Consider the following 13,418-nt stretch of genomic DNA (forward strand, 5'->3'; position numbering starts at 1 on the left):
TACTATAGACGGAATTCTTGATGTCAGAATTCTATTTTGGAAGGTTGCATTGTGTTGAACTTTCTGAGGAAAAAACGATATATTTCTTTGCCACTGCGGGAAAAAAGTAGTAAAAAATGAAACATTTTCATTTGCTGCAAGGAATGCCATGTATATTTTCATTAGGGAAGCAAAAAATAAAAACACCCACAGCACCTGGTATTCCCAGGCAGTCTCCCAACCCAGTACTAATCAAGCCTCACCCTGCTTAGCTTCCGAGATCTGACAGGATCGGGCGCTGTCAAGGTAGTATGGCCGTAGGTGGAGATTGCTGTCTCATGATATCCTCTCATTCTTAAATCCATGAGCCTATATCTTGCTCCATGCATACACAGAGACTGAGAAAATGACAGGTGCACTCAAATGTACTATAGACGGAATTCTTGATGTCAGAATTCTATTTTGGAAGGTTGCATTGTGTTGAACTTTCAGAGGAAAAAACGATAGATTTCTTTGCCACTGCGGGAAAAAAGTAGCAAGAAATGAAACATTTTCATTTGCTGCGAGGAATGCCATGTATATTTTCATTAGGGAAGCGAAAAATAAAAACCCCTACAGCACCTGGTATTCCCAGGCAGTCTCCCAACCCAGTACTAATCAAGCCTCACCCTGCTTAGCTTCCGAGATCTGACGGGATCGGGCGCTGTCAAGGTAGTATGGCCGTAGGTGGAGATTGCTGTCTCATGATATCCTCTCATTCTTAAATCCATGAGCCTATATCTTGCTCCATGCATACACAGAGACTGAGAAAATGACAGGTGCACTCAAATGTACTATAGACGGAATTCTTGATGTCAGAATTCTATTTTGGAAGGTTGCATTGTGTTGAACTTTCAGAGGAAAAAACGATATATTTCTTTGCCACTGCGGGAAAAAAGTAGCAAGAATTGAAACATTTTCATTTGCAGCGAGGAATGCCATGTATATTTTCATTAGGGAAGCGAAAAATAAAAACCCCTACAGCACCTGGTATTCCCAGGCAGTCTCCCAACCCAGTACTAATCAAGCCTCACCCTGCTTAGCTTCCGAGATCTGACGGGATCGGGCGCTGTCAAGGTAGTATGGCCGTAGGTGGAGATTGCTGTCTCATGATATCCTCTCATTCTTAAATCCATGAGCCTATATCTTGCTCCATGCATACACAGAGACTGAGAAAATGACAGGTGCACTCAAATGTACTATAGACGGAATTCTTGATGTCAGAATTCTATTTTGGAAGGTTGCATTGTGTTGAACTTTCAGAGGAAAAAACGATAGATTTCTTTGCCACTGCGGGAAAAAAGTAGCAAGAAATGAAACATTTTCATTTGCTGCGAGGAATGCCATGTATATTTTCATTAGGGAAGCGAAAAATAAAAACCCCTACAGCACCTGGTATTCCCAGGCAGTCTCCCAACCCAGTACTAATCAAGCCTCACCCTGCTTAGCTTCCGAGATCTGACGGGATCGGGCGCTGTCAAGGTAGTATGGCCGTAGGTGGAGATTGCTGTCTCATGATATCCTCTCATTCTTAAATCCATGAGCCTATATCTTGCTCCATGCATACACAGAGACTGAGAAAATGACAGGTGCACTCAAATGTACTATAGACGGAATTCTTGATGTCAGAATTCTATTTTGGAAGGTTGCATTGTGTTGAACTTTCAGAGGAAAAAACGATATATTTCTTTGCCACTGCGGGAAAAAAGTAGCAAGAATTGAAACATTTTCATTTGCAGCGAGGAATGCCATGTATATTTTCATTAGGGAAGCGAAAAATAAAAACCCCTACAGCACCTGGTATTCCCAGGCAGTCTCCCAACCCAGTACTAATCAAGCCTCACCCTGCTTAGCTTCCGAGATCTGACGGGATCGGGCGCTGTCAAGGTAGTATGGCCGTAGGTGGAGATTGCTGTCTCATGATATCCTCTCATTCTTAAATCCATGAGCCTATATCTTGCTCCATGCATACACAGAGACTGAGAAAATGACAGGTGCACTCAAATGTACTATAGACGGAATTCTTGATGTCAGAATTCTATTTTGGAAGGTTGCATTGTGTTGAACTTTCTGAGGAAAAAACGATATATTTCTTTGCCACTGCGGGAAAAAAGTAGTAAAAAATGAAACATTTTCATTTGCTGCAAGGAATGCCATGTATATTTTCATTAGGGAAGCAAAAAATAAAAACACCCACAGCACCTGGTATTCCCAGGCAGTCTCCCAACCCAGTACTAATCAAGCCTCACCCTGCTTAGCTTCCGAGATCTGACGGGATCGGGCGCTGTCAAGGTAGTATGGCCGTAGGTGGAGATTGCTGTCTCATGATATCCTCTCATTCTTAAATCCATGAGCCTATATCTTGCTCCATGCATACACAGAGACTGAGAAAATGACAGGTGCACTCAAATGTACTATAGACGGAATTCTTGATGTCAGAATTCTATTTTGGAAGGTTGCATTGTGTTGAACTTTCAGAGGAAAAAACGATAGATTTCTTTGCCACTGCGGGAAAAAAGTAGCAAGAAATGAAACATTTTCATTTGCTGCGAGGAATGCCATGTATATTTTCATTAGGGAAGCGAAATATAAAAACCCCTACAGCACCTGGTATTCCCAGGCAGTCTCCCAACCCAGTACTAATCAAGCCTCACCCTGCTTAGCTTCCGAGATCTGACGGGATCGGGCGCTGTCAAGGTAGTATGGCCGTAGGTGGAGATTGCTGTCTCATGATATCCTCTCATTCTTAAATCCATGAGCCTATATCTTGCTCCATGCATACACAGAGACTGAGAAAATGACAGGTGCACTCAAATGTACTATAGACGGAATTCTTGATGTCAGAATTCTATTTTGGAAGGTTGCATTGTGTTGAACTTTCTGAGGAAAAAACGATATATTTCTTTGCCACTGCGGGAAAAAAGTAGTAAAAAATGAAACATTTTCATTTGCTGCAAGGAATGCCATGTATATTTTCATTAGGGAAGCAAAAAATAAAAACACCCACAGCACCTGGTATTCCCAGGCAGTCTCCCAACCCAGTACTAATCAAGCCTCACCCTGCTTAGCTTCCGAGATCTGACGGGATCGGGCGCTTTCAAGGTAGTATGGCCGTAGGTGGAGATTGCTGTCTCATGATATCCTCTCATTCTTAAATCCATGAGCCTATATCTTGCTCCATGCATACACAGAGACTGAGAAAATGACAGGTGCACTCAAATGTACTATAGACGGAATTCTTGATGTCAGAATTCTATTTTGGAAGGTTGCATTGTGTTGAACTTTCAGAGGAAAAAACGATAGATTTCTTTGACACTGCGGGAAAAAAGTAGCAAGAAATGAAACATTTTCATTTGCTGCGAGGAATGCCATGTATATTTTCATTAGGGAAGCGAAAAATAAAAACCCCTACAGCACCTGGTATTCCCAGGCAGTCTCCAAATCCAGTACTAATCAAGCCTCACCCTGCTTAACTTCCGAGATCTGACGGGATCGGGCGCTGTCAAGGTAGTATGGCCGTAGGTGGAGATTGCTGTCTCATGATATCCTCTCATTCTTAAATCCATGAGCCTATATCTTGCTCCATGCATACACAGAGACTGAGAAAATGACAGGTGCACTCAAATGTACTATAGACGGAATTCTTGATGTCAGAATTCTATTTTGGAAGGTTGCATTGTGTTGAACTTTCTGAGGAAAAAACGATATATTTCTTTGCCACTGCGGGAAAAAAGTAGTAAAAAATGAAACATTTTCATTTGCTGCAAGGAATGCCATGTATATTTTCATTAGGGAAGCAAAAAATAAAAACACCCACAGCACCTGGTATTCCCAGGCAGTCTCCCAACCCAGTACTAATCAAGCCTCACCCTGCTTAGCTTCCGAGATCTGACGGGATCGGGCGCTGTCAAGGTAGTATGGCCGTAGGTGGAGATTGCTGTCTCATGATATCCTCTCATTCTTAAATCCATGAGCCTATATCTTGCTCCATGCATACACAGAGACTGAGAAAATGACAGGTGCACTCAAATGTACTATAGACGGAATTCTTGATGTCAGAATTCTATTTTGGAAGGTTGCATTGTGTTGAACTTTCAGAGGAAAAAACGATAGATTTCTTTGCCACTGCGGGAAAAAAGTAGCAAGAAATGAAACATTTTCATTTGCTGCGAGGAATGCCATGTATATTTTCATTAGGGAAGCGAAAAATAAAAACCCCTACAGCACCTGGTATTCCCAGGCAGTCTCCCAACCCAGTACTAATCAAGCCTCACCCTGCTTAGCTTCCGAGATCTGACGGGATCGGGCGCTGTCAAGGTAGTATGGCCGTAGGTGGAGATTGCTGTCTCATGATATCCTCTCATTCTTAAATCCATGAGCCTATATCTTGCTCCATGCATACACAGAGACTGAGAAAATGACAGGTGCACTCAAATGTACTATAGACGGAATTCTTGATGTCAGAATTCTATTTTGGAAGGTTGCATTGTGTTGAACTTTCAGAGGAAAAAACGATATATTTCTTTGCCACTGCGGGAAAAAAGTAGCAAGAATTGAAACATTTTCATTTGCAGCGAGGAATGCCATGTATATTTTCATTAGGGAAGCGAAAAATAAAAACCCCTACAGCACCTGGTATTCCCAGGCAGTCTCCCAACCCAGTACTAATCAAGCCTCACCCTGCTTAGCTTCCGAGATCTGACGGGATCGGGCGCTGTCAAGGTAGTATGGCCGTAGGTGGAGATTGCTGTCTCATGATATCCTCTCATTCTTAAATCCATGAGCCTATATCTTGCTCCATGCATACACAGAGACTGAGAAAATGACAGGTGCACTCAAATGTACTATAGACGGAATTCTTGATGTCAGAATTCTATTTTGGAAGGTTGCATTGTGTTGAACTTTCAGAGGAAAAAACGATAGATTTCTTTGCCACTGCGGGAAAAAAGTAGTAAAAAATTTCAGAGGTGCCTATATTCAACCTCCTCCTGTTTGGATTTGAACTCACTATCTCTTCCAAGTATCAGCTTGAACACTGCACACCCCAACTCTGTGAGCCACAAGCTCACCATATAACATGCTGAGTGTTCTGAGGCCTGTATGATATATTTCTAAATGACATGGGAGGCATAAGTGTATTATTGTGACCGTTAAAAAAATACATTCTTGAAGAATTACCTTAAATGGAGAAATTAAATCAGAGACTGAGAAAATGACAGGTGCACTCAAATATACTATAGACGGAATTCTTGATGTCAGAATTCTATTTTGGAAGGTTGCATTGTGTTGAACTTTCAGAGGAAAAAACAATATATTTCTTTGCCACTCCGGGAAAAAAGTAGCAAGAAATGAAACATTTTCATTTGCTGCGAGGAATGCCATGTATATTTTCATTAGGGAAGCGAAAAATAAAAACCCCTACAGCACCTGGTATTCCCAGGCAGTCTCCCAACCCAGGACTAATCAAGCCTCACCCTGCTTAGCTTCCGAGATCTGACGGGATCGGGCGCTTTCAAGGTAGTATGGCCGTAGGTGGAGATTGCTGTCTCATGATATCCTCTCATTCTTAAATCCATGAGCCTATATCTTGCTCCATGCATACACAGAGACTGAGAAAATGACAGGTGCACTCAAATGTACTATAGACGGAATTCTTGATGTCAGAATTCTATTTTGGAAGGTTGCATTGTGTTGAACTTTCTGAGGAAAAAACGATATATTTCTTTGCCACTGCGGGAAAAAAGTAGTAAAAAATGAAACATTTTCATTTGCTGCAAGGAATGCCATGTATATTTTCATTAGGGAAGCAAAAAATAAAAACACCCACAGCACCTGGTATTCCCAGGCAGTCTCCCAACCCAGTACTAATCAAGCCTCACCCTGCTTAGCTTCCGAGATCTGACGGGATTGGGCGCTTTCAAGGTAGTATGGCCGTAGGTGGAGATTGCTGTCTCATGATATCCTCTCATTCTTAAATCCATGAGCCTATATCTTGCTCCATGCATACACAGAGACTGAGAAAATGACAGGTGCACTCAAATGTACTATAGACGGAATTCTTGATGTCAGAATTCTATTTTGGAAGGTTGCATTGTGTTGAACTTTCAGAGGAAAAAACGATAGATTTCTTTGCCACTGCGGGAAAAAAGTAGCAAGAAATGAAACATTTTCATTTGCTGCGAGGAATGCCATGTATATTTTCATTAGGGAAGCGAAAAATAAAAACCCCTACAGCACCTGGTATTCCCAGGCAGTCTCCCAACCCAGTACTAATCAAGCCTCACCCTGCTTAGCTTCCGAGATCTGACGGGATCGGGCGCTGTCAAGGTAGTATGGCCGTAGGTGGAGATTGCTGTCTCATGATATCCTCTCATTCTTAAATCCATGAGCCTATATCTTGCTCCATGCATACACAGAGACTGAGAAAATGACAGGTGCACTCAAATGTACTATAGACGGAATTCTTGATGTCAGAATTCTATTTTGGAAGGTTGCATTGTGTTGAACTTTCAGAGGAAAAAACGATAGATTTCTTTGCCACTGCGGGAAAAAAGTAGCAAGAAATGAAACATTTTCATTTGCTGCGAGGAATGCCATGTATATTTTCATTAGGGAAGCGAAATATAAAAACCCCTACAGCACCTGGTATTCCCAGGCAGTCTCCCAACCCAGTACTAATCAAGCCTCACCCTGCTTAGCTTCCGAGATCTGACGGGATCGGGCGCTGTCAAGGTAGTATGGCCGTAGGTGGAGATTGCTGTCTCATGATATCCTCTCATTCTTAAATCCATGAGCCTATATCTTGCTCCATGCATACACAGAGACTGAGAAAATGACAGGTGCACTCAAATGTACTATAGACGGAATTCTTGATGTCAGAATTCTATTTTGGAAGGTTGCATTGTGTTGAACTTTCTGAGGAAAAAACGATATATTTCTTTGCCACTGCGGGAAAAAAGTAGTAAAAAATGAAACATTTTCATTTGCTGCAAGGAATGCCATGTATATTTTCATTAGGGAAGCAAAAAATAAAAACACCCACAGCACCTGGTATTCCCAGGCAGTCTCCCAACCCAGTACTAATCAAGCCTCACCCTGCTTAGCTTCCGAGATCTGACGGGATCGGGCGCTTTCAAGGTAGTATGGCCGTAGGTGGAGATTGCTGTCTCATGATATCCTCTCATTCTTAAATCCATGAGCCTATATCTTGCTCCATGCATACACAGAGACTGAGAAAATGACAGGTGCACTCAAATGTACTATAGACGGAATTCTTGATGTCAGAATTCTATTTTGGAAGGTTGCATTGTGTTGAACTTTCTGAGGAAAAAACGATATATTTCTTTGCCACTGCGGGAAAAAAGTAGTAAAAAATGAAACATTTTCATTTGCTGCAAGGAATGCCATGTATATTTTCATTAGGGAAGCAAAAAATAAAAACACCCACAGCACCTGGTATTCCCAGGCAGTCTCCCAACCCAGTACTAATCAAGCCTCACCCTGCTTAGCTTCCGAGATCTGACGGGATCGGGCGCTGTCAAGGTAGTATGGCCGTAGGTGGAGATTGCTGTCTCATGATATCCTCTCATTCTTAAATCCATGAGCCTATATCTTGCTCCATGCATACACAGAGACTGAGAAAATGACAGGTGCACTCAAATGTACTATAGACGGAATTCTTGATGTCAGAATTCTATTTTGGAAGGTTGCATTGTGTTGAACTTTCAGAGGAAAAAACGATATATTTCTTTGCCACTGCGGGAAAAAAGTAGCAAGAAATGAAACATTTTCATTTGCTGCGAGGAATGCCATGTATATTTTCATTAGGGAAGCGAAAAATAAAAACCCCTACAGCACCTGGTATTCCCAGGCAGTCTCCCAACCCAGTACTAATCAAGCCTCACCCTGCTTAGCTTCCGAGATCTGACGGGATCGGGCGCTGTCAAGGTAGTATGGCCGTAGGTGGAGATTGCTGTCTCATGATATCCTCTCATTCTTAAATCCATGAGCCTATATCTTGCTCCATGCATACACAGAGACTGAGAAAATGACAGGTGCACTCAAATGTACTATAGACGGAATTCTTGATGTCAGAATTCTATTTTGGAAGGTTGCATTGTGTTGAACTTTCAGAGGAAAAAACGATAGATTTCTTTGCCACTGCGGGAAAAAAGTAGTAAAAAATTTCAGAGGTGCCTATATTCAACCTCCTCCTGTTTGGATTTGAACTCACTATCTCTTCCAAGTATCAGCTTGAACACTGCACACCCCAACTCTGTGAGCCACAAGCTCACCATATAACATGCTGAGTGTTCTGAGGCCTGTATGATATATTTCTAAATGACATGGGAGGCATAAGTGTATTATTGTGACCGTTAAAAAAATACATTCTTGAAGAATTACCTTAAATGGAGAAATTAAATCAGAGACTGAGAAAATGACAGGTGCACTCAAATATACTATAGACGGAATTCTTGATGTCAGAATTCTATTTTGGAAGGTTGCATTGTGTTGAACTTTCAGAGGAAAAAACAATATATTTCTTTGCCACTCCGGGAAAAAAGTAGCAAGAAATGAAACATTTTCATTTGCTGCGAGGAATGCCATGTATATTTTCATTAGGGAAGCGAAAAATAAAAACCCCTACAGCACCTGGTATTCCCAGGCAGTCTCCCAACCCAGGACTAATCAAGCCTCACCCTGCTTAGCTTCCGAGATCTGACGGGATCGGGCGCTTTCAAGGTAGTATGGCCGTAGGTGGAGATTGCTGTCTCATGATATCCTCTCATTCTTAAATCCATGAGCCTATATCTTGCTCCATGCATACACAGAGACTGAGAAAATGACAGGTGCACTCAAATGTACTATAGACGGAATTCTTGATGTCAGAATTCTATTTTGGAAGGTTGCATTGTGTTGAACTTTCAGAGGAAAAAACGATAGATTTCTTTGCCACTGCGGGAAAAAAGTAGCAAGAAATGAAACATTTTCATTTGCTGCGAGGAATGCCATGTATATTTTCATTAGGGAAGCGAAAAATAAAAACCCCTACAGCACCTGGTATTCCCAGGCAGTCTCCCAACCCAGTCCTAATCAAGCCTCACCCTGCTTAGCTTCCGAGATCTGACGGGATCGGGCGCTGTCAAGGTAGTATGGCCGTAGGTGGAGATTGCTGTCTCATGATATCCTCTCATTCTTAAATCCATGAGCCTATATCTTGCTCCATGCATACACAGAGACTGAGAAAATGACAGGTGCACTCAAATGTACTATAGACGGAATTCTTGATGTCAGAATTCTATTTTGGAAGGTTGCATTGTGTTGAACTTTCAAAGGAAAAAACGATAGATTTCTTTGCCACTGCGGGAAAAAAGTAGTAAAAAATTTCAGAGGTGCCTATATTCAACCTCCTCCTGTTTGGATTTGAACTCACTATCTCTTCCAAGTATCAGCTTGAACACTGCACACCCCAACTCTGTGAGCCACAAGCTCACCATATAACATGCTGAGTGTTCTGAGGCCTGTATGATATATTTCTAAATGACATGGGAGGCATAAGTGTATTATTGTGACCGTTAAAAAAATACATTCTTGAAGAATTACCTTAAATGGAGAAATTAAATCAGAGACTGAGAAAATGACAGGTGCACTCAAATATACTATAGACGGAATTCTTGATGTCAGAATTCTATTTTGGAAGGTTGCATTGTGTTGAACTTTCAGAGGAAAAAACAATATATTTCTTTGCCACTCCGGGAAAAAAGTAGCAAGAAATGAAACATTTTCATTTGCTGCGAGGAATGCCATGTATATTTTCATTAGGGAAGCGAAAAATAAAAACCCCTACAGCACCTGGTATTCCCAGGCAGTCTCCCAACCCAGGACTAATCAAGCCTCACCCTGCTTAGCTTCCGAGATCTGACGGGATCGGGCGCTTTCAAGGTAGTATGGCCGTAGGTGGAGATTGCTGTCTCATGATATCCTCTCATTCTTAAATCCATGAGCCTATATCTTGCTCCATGCATACACAGAGACTGAGAAAATGACAGGTGCACTCAAATGTACTATAGACGGAATTCTTGATGTCAGAATTCTATTTTGGAAGGTTGCATTGTGTTGAACTTTCTGAGGAAAAAACGATATATTTCTTTGCCACTGCGGGAAAAAAGTAGTAAAAAATGAAACATTTTCATTTGCTGCAAGGAATGCCATGTATATTTTCATTAGGGAAGCAAAAAATAAAAACACCCACAGCACCTGGTATTCCCAGGCAGTCTCCCAACCCAGTACTAATCAAGCCTCACCCTGCTTAGCTTCCGAGATCTGACGGGATCGGGCGCTTTCAAGGTAGTATGGCCGTAGGTGGAGATTGCTGTCTCATGATATCCTCTCATTCTTAAATCCATGAGCCTATATCTTGCTCCATGCATACACAGAGACTGAGAAAATGACAGGTGCACTCAAATGTACTATAGACGGAATTCTTGATGTCAGAATTCTATTTTGGAAGGTTGCATTGTGTTGAACTTTCAGAGGAAAAAACGATAGATTTCTTTGCCACTGCGGGAAAAAAGTAGCAAGAAATGAAACATTTTCATTTGCTGCGAGGAATGCCATGTATATTTTCATTAGGGAAGCGAAAAATAAAAACCCCTACAGCACCTGGTATTCCCAGGCAGTCTCCCAACCCAGTACTAATCAAGCCTCACCCTGCTTAGCTTCCGAGATCTGACGGGATCGGGCGCTGTCAAGGTAGTATGGCCGTAGGTGGAGATTGCTGTCTCATGATATCCTCTCATTCTTAAATCCATGAGCCTATATCTTGCTCCATGCATACACAGAGACTGAGAAAATGACAGGTGCACTCAAATGTACTATAGACGGAATTCTTGATGTCAGAATTCTATTTTGGAAGGTTGCATTGTGTTGAACTTTCAAAGGAAAAAACGATAGATTTCTTTGCCACTGCGGGAAAAAAGTAGTAAAAAATTTCAGAGGTGCCTATATTCAACCTCCTCCTGTTTGGATTTGAACTCACTATCTCTTCCAAGTATCAGCTTGAACACTGCACACCCCAACTCTGTGAGCCACAAGCTCACCATATAACATGCTGAGTGTTCTGAGGCCTGTATGATATATTTCTAAATGACATGGGAGGCATAAGTGTATTATTGTGACCGTTAAAAAAATACATTCTTGAAGAATTACCTTAAATGGAGAAATTAAATCAGAGACTGAGAAAATGACAGGTGCACTCAAATATACTATAGACGGAATTCTTGATGTCAGAATTCTATTTTGGAAGGTTGCATTGTGTTGAACTTTCAGAGGAAAAAACAATATATTTCTTTGCCACTCCGGGAAAAAAGTAGCAAGAAATGAAACATTTTCATTTGCTGCGAGGAATGCCATGTATATTTTCATTAGGGAAGCGAAAAATAAAAACCCCTACAGCACCTGGTATTCCCAGGCAGTCTCCCAACCCAGGACTAATCAAGCCTCACCCTGCTTAGCTTCCGAGATCTGACGGGATCGGGCGCTTTCAAGGTAGTATGGCCGTAGGTGGAGATTGCTGTCTCATGATATCCTCTCATTCTTAAATCCATGAGCCTATATCTTGCTCCATGCATACACAGAGACTGAGAAAATGACAGGTGCACTCAAATGTACTATAGACGGAATTCTTGATGTCAGAATTCTATTTTGGAAGGTTGCATTGTGTTGAACTTTCTGAGGAAAAAACGATATATTTCTTTGCCACTGCGGGAAAAAAGTAGTAAAAAATGAAACATTTTCATTTGCTGCAAGGAATGCCATGTATATTTTCATTAGGGAAGCAAAAAATAAAAACACCCACAGCACCTGGTATTCCCAGGCAGTCTCCCAACCCAGTACTAATCAAGCCTCACCCTGCTTAGCTTCCGAGATCTGACGGGATCGGGCGCTTTCAAGGTAGTATGGCCGTAGGTGGAGATTGCTGTCTCATGATATCCTCTCATTCTTAAATCCATGAGCCTATATCTTGCTCCATGCATACACAGAGACTGAGAAAATGACAGGTGCACTCAAATGTACTATAGACGGAATTCTTGATGTCAGAATTCTATTTTGGAAGGTTGCATTGTGTTGAACTTTCAGAGGAAAAAACGATAGATTTCTTTGCCACTGCGGGAAAAAAGTAGCAAGAAATGAAACATTTTCATTTGCTGCGAGGAATGCCATGTATATTTTCATTAGGGAAGCGAAAAATAAAAACCCCTACAGCACCTGGTATTCCCAGGCAGTCTCCCAACCCAGTACTAATCAAGCCTCACCCTGCTTAGCTTCCGAGATCTGACGGGATCGGGCGCTGTCAAGGTAGTATGGCCGTAGGTGGAGATTGCTGTCTCATGATATCCTCTCATTCTTAAATCCATGAGCCTATATCTTGCTCCATGCATACACAGAGACTGAGAAAATGACAGGTGCACTCAAATGTACTATAGACGGAATTCTTGATGTCAGAATTCTATTTTGGAAGGTTGCATTGTGTTGAACTTTCAAAGGAAAAAACGATAGATTTCTTTGCCACTGCGGGAAAAAAGTAGTAAAAAATTTCAGAGGTGCCTATATTCAACCTCCTCCTGTTTGGATTTGAACTCACTATCTCTTCCAAGTATCAGCTTGAACACTGCACACCCCAACTCTGTGAGCCACAAGCTCACCATATAACATGCTGAGTGTTCTGAGGCCTGTATGATATATTTCTAAATGACATGGGAGGCATAAGTGTATTATTGTGACCGTTAAAAAAATACATTCTTGAAGAATTACCTTAAATGGAGAAATTAAATCAGAGACTGAGAAAATGACAGGTGCACTCAAATATACTATAGACGGAATTCTTGATGTCAGAATTCTATTTTGGAAGGTTGCATTGTGTTGAACTTTCAGAGGAAAAAACAATATATTTCTTTGCCACTCCGGGAAAAAAGTAGCAAGAAATGAAACATTTTCATTTGCTGCGAGGAATGCCATGTATATTTTCATTAGGGAAGCGAAAAATAAAAACCCCTACAGCACCTGGTATTCCCAGGCAGTCTCCCAACCCAGTACTAATCAAGCCTCACCCTGCTTAGCTTCCGAGATCTGACAGGATCGGGCGCTTTCAAGGTAGTATGGCCGTAGGTGGAGATTGCTGTCTCATGATATCCTCTCATTCTTAAATCCATGAGCCTATATCTTGCTCCATGCATACACAGAGACTGAGAAAATGACAGGTGCACTCAAATGTACTATAGACGGAATTCTTGATGTCAGAATTCTATTTTGGAAGGTTGCATTGTGTTGAACTTTCAGAGGAAAAAACGATATATTTCTTTGCCACTGCGGGAAAAAAGTAGTAAAAAATGAAACATTTT

The 13,418-nt window shown here is 41.5% G+C and overlaps 27 non-coding genes and 1 pseudogene across 27 annotated transcripts; all 28 read right to left on the reverse strand.

Moving 5' to 3' along the window:
* Positions 1–183: 183 nt before the first annotated feature.
* On the reverse strand, positions 184–302 carry LOC142478341 (5S ribosomal RNA). Its single transcript, XR_012793085.1, has one exon. It is a non-coding gene; the product is annotated as a 5S ribosomal RNA (ribosomal RNA).
* A 286-nt stretch (positions 303–588) lies between these two features.
* Positions 589–707, reverse strand: LOC142478381 (5S ribosomal RNA). The gene has a single exon (XR_012793123.1). It is a non-coding gene; the product is annotated as a 5S ribosomal RNA (ribosomal RNA).
* Positions 708–993: 286 nt separating this feature from the next.
* On the reverse strand, positions 994–1,112 carry LOC142478382 (5S ribosomal RNA). Its single transcript, XR_012793124.1, has one exon. It is a non-coding gene; the product is annotated as a 5S ribosomal RNA (ribosomal RNA).
* Positions 1,113–1,398: 286 nt separating this feature from the next.
* LOC142478383 (5S ribosomal RNA) lies at positions 1,399–1,517 on the reverse strand. Its single transcript, XR_012793125.1, has one exon. It is a non-coding gene; the product is annotated as a 5S ribosomal RNA (ribosomal RNA).
* A 286-nt stretch (positions 1,518–1,803) lies between these two features.
* Positions 1,804–1,922, reverse strand: LOC142478385 (5S ribosomal RNA). The gene has a single exon (XR_012793127.1). It is a non-coding gene; the product is annotated as a 5S ribosomal RNA (ribosomal RNA).
* A 286-nt stretch (positions 1,923–2,208) lies between these two features.
* On the reverse strand, positions 2,209–2,327 carry LOC142478368 (5S ribosomal RNA). Its single transcript, XR_012793110.1, has one exon. It is a non-coding gene; the product is annotated as a 5S ribosomal RNA (ribosomal RNA).
* Positions 2,328–2,613: 286 nt separating this feature from the next.
* On the reverse strand, positions 2,614–2,732 carry LOC142478386 (5S ribosomal RNA). The gene has a single exon (XR_012793128.1). It is a non-coding gene; the product is annotated as a 5S ribosomal RNA (ribosomal RNA).
* Positions 2,733–3,018: 286 nt separating this feature from the next.
* Positions 3,019–3,137, reverse strand: LOC142478309 (5S ribosomal RNA). Its single transcript, XR_012793054.1, has one exon. It is a non-coding gene; the product is annotated as a 5S ribosomal RNA (ribosomal RNA).
* A 286-nt stretch (positions 3,138–3,423) lies between these two features.
* On the reverse strand, positions 3,424–3,542 carry LOC142478342 (5S ribosomal RNA). Its single transcript, XR_012793086.1, has one exon. It is a non-coding gene; the product is annotated as a 5S ribosomal RNA (ribosomal RNA).
* Positions 3,543–3,828: 286 nt separating this feature from the next.
* On the reverse strand, positions 3,829–3,947 carry LOC142478369 (5S ribosomal RNA). The gene has a single exon (XR_012793111.1). It is a non-coding gene; the product is annotated as a 5S ribosomal RNA (ribosomal RNA).
* Positions 3,948–4,233: 286 nt separating this feature from the next.
* On the reverse strand, positions 4,234–4,352 carry LOC142478387 (5S ribosomal RNA). The gene has a single exon (XR_012793129.1). It is a non-coding gene; the product is annotated as a 5S ribosomal RNA (ribosomal RNA).
* Positions 4,353–4,638: 286 nt separating this feature from the next.
* LOC142478388 (5S ribosomal RNA) lies at positions 4,639–4,757 on the reverse strand. Its single transcript, XR_012793130.1, has one exon. It is a non-coding gene; the product is annotated as a 5S ribosomal RNA (ribosomal RNA).
* A 676-nt stretch (positions 4,758–5,433) lies between these two features.
* On the reverse strand, positions 5,434–5,552 carry LOC142478333 (5S ribosomal RNA). The gene has a single exon (XR_012793077.1). It is a non-coding gene; the product is annotated as a 5S ribosomal RNA (ribosomal RNA).
* A 286-nt stretch (positions 5,553–5,838) lies between these two features.
* On the reverse strand, positions 5,839–5,957 carry LOC142478332 (5S ribosomal RNA). The gene has a single exon (XR_012793076.1). It is a non-coding gene; the product is annotated as a 5S ribosomal RNA (ribosomal RNA).
* A 286-nt stretch (positions 5,958–6,243) lies between these two features.
* On the reverse strand, positions 6,244–6,362 carry LOC142478389 (5S ribosomal RNA). Its single transcript, XR_012793131.1, has one exon. It is a non-coding gene; the product is annotated as a 5S ribosomal RNA (ribosomal RNA).
* A 286-nt stretch (positions 6,363–6,648) lies between these two features.
* Positions 6,649–6,767, reverse strand: LOC142478390 (5S ribosomal RNA). Its single transcript, XR_012793132.1, has one exon. It is a non-coding gene; the product is annotated as a 5S ribosomal RNA (ribosomal RNA).
* A 286-nt stretch (positions 6,768–7,053) lies between these two features.
* LOC142478361 (5S ribosomal RNA) lies at positions 7,054–7,172 on the reverse strand. Its single transcript, XR_012793104.1, has one exon. It is a non-coding gene; the product is annotated as a 5S ribosomal RNA (ribosomal RNA).
* Positions 7,173–7,458: 286 nt separating this feature from the next.
* LOC142478370 (5S ribosomal RNA) lies at positions 7,459–7,577 on the reverse strand. Its single transcript, XR_012793112.1, has one exon. It is a non-coding gene; the product is annotated as a 5S ribosomal RNA (ribosomal RNA).
* A 286-nt stretch (positions 7,578–7,863) lies between these two features.
* On the reverse strand, positions 7,864–7,982 carry LOC142478391 (5S ribosomal RNA). Its single transcript, XR_012793133.1, has one exon. It is a non-coding gene; the product is annotated as a 5S ribosomal RNA (ribosomal RNA).
* A 676-nt stretch (positions 7,983–8,658) lies between these two features.
* On the reverse strand, positions 8,659–8,777 carry LOC142478334 (5S ribosomal RNA). The gene has a single exon (XR_012793078.1). It is a non-coding gene; the product is annotated as a 5S ribosomal RNA (ribosomal RNA).
* Positions 8,778–9,063: 286 nt separating this feature from the next.
* On the reverse strand, positions 9,064–9,182 carry LOC142478353 (5S ribosomal RNA; annotated as a pseudogene).
* A 676-nt stretch (positions 9,183–9,858) lies between these two features.
* On the reverse strand, positions 9,859–9,977 carry LOC142478335 (5S ribosomal RNA). The gene has a single exon (XR_012793079.1). It is a non-coding gene; the product is annotated as a 5S ribosomal RNA (ribosomal RNA).
* Positions 9,978–10,263: 286 nt separating this feature from the next.
* LOC142478373 (5S ribosomal RNA) lies at positions 10,264–10,382 on the reverse strand. The gene has a single exon (XR_012793115.1). It is a non-coding gene; the product is annotated as a 5S ribosomal RNA (ribosomal RNA).
* Positions 10,383–10,668: 286 nt separating this feature from the next.
* LOC142478392 (5S ribosomal RNA) lies at positions 10,669–10,787 on the reverse strand. The gene has a single exon (XR_012793134.1). It is a non-coding gene; the product is annotated as a 5S ribosomal RNA (ribosomal RNA).
* Positions 10,788–11,463: 676 nt separating this feature from the next.
* LOC142478336 (5S ribosomal RNA) lies at positions 11,464–11,582 on the reverse strand. Its single transcript, XR_012793080.1, has one exon. It is a non-coding gene; the product is annotated as a 5S ribosomal RNA (ribosomal RNA).
* A 286-nt stretch (positions 11,583–11,868) lies between these two features.
* Positions 11,869–11,987, reverse strand: LOC142478384 (5S ribosomal RNA). Its single transcript, XR_012793126.1, has one exon. It is a non-coding gene; the product is annotated as a 5S ribosomal RNA (ribosomal RNA).
* Positions 11,988–12,273: 286 nt separating this feature from the next.
* On the reverse strand, positions 12,274–12,392 carry LOC142478393 (5S ribosomal RNA). Its single transcript, XR_012793135.1, has one exon. It is a non-coding gene; the product is annotated as a 5S ribosomal RNA (ribosomal RNA).
* Positions 12,393–13,068: 676 nt separating this feature from the next.
* LOC142478331 (5S ribosomal RNA) lies at positions 13,069–13,187 on the reverse strand. The gene has a single exon (XR_012793075.1). It is a non-coding gene; the product is annotated as a 5S ribosomal RNA (ribosomal RNA).
* Positions 13,188–13,418: the final 231 nt, after the last annotated feature.

The sequence above is a fragment of the Ascaphus truei genome, unplaced genomic scaffold (genome assembly GCF_040206685.1).
Source record: "Ascaphus truei isolate aAscTru1 unplaced genomic scaffold, aAscTru1.hap1 HAP1_SCAFFOLD_2390, whole genome shotgun sequence".
Classification (NCBI taxonomy): domain Eukaryota; kingdom Metazoa; phylum Chordata; class Amphibia; order Anura; family Ascaphidae; genus Ascaphus; species Ascaphus truei.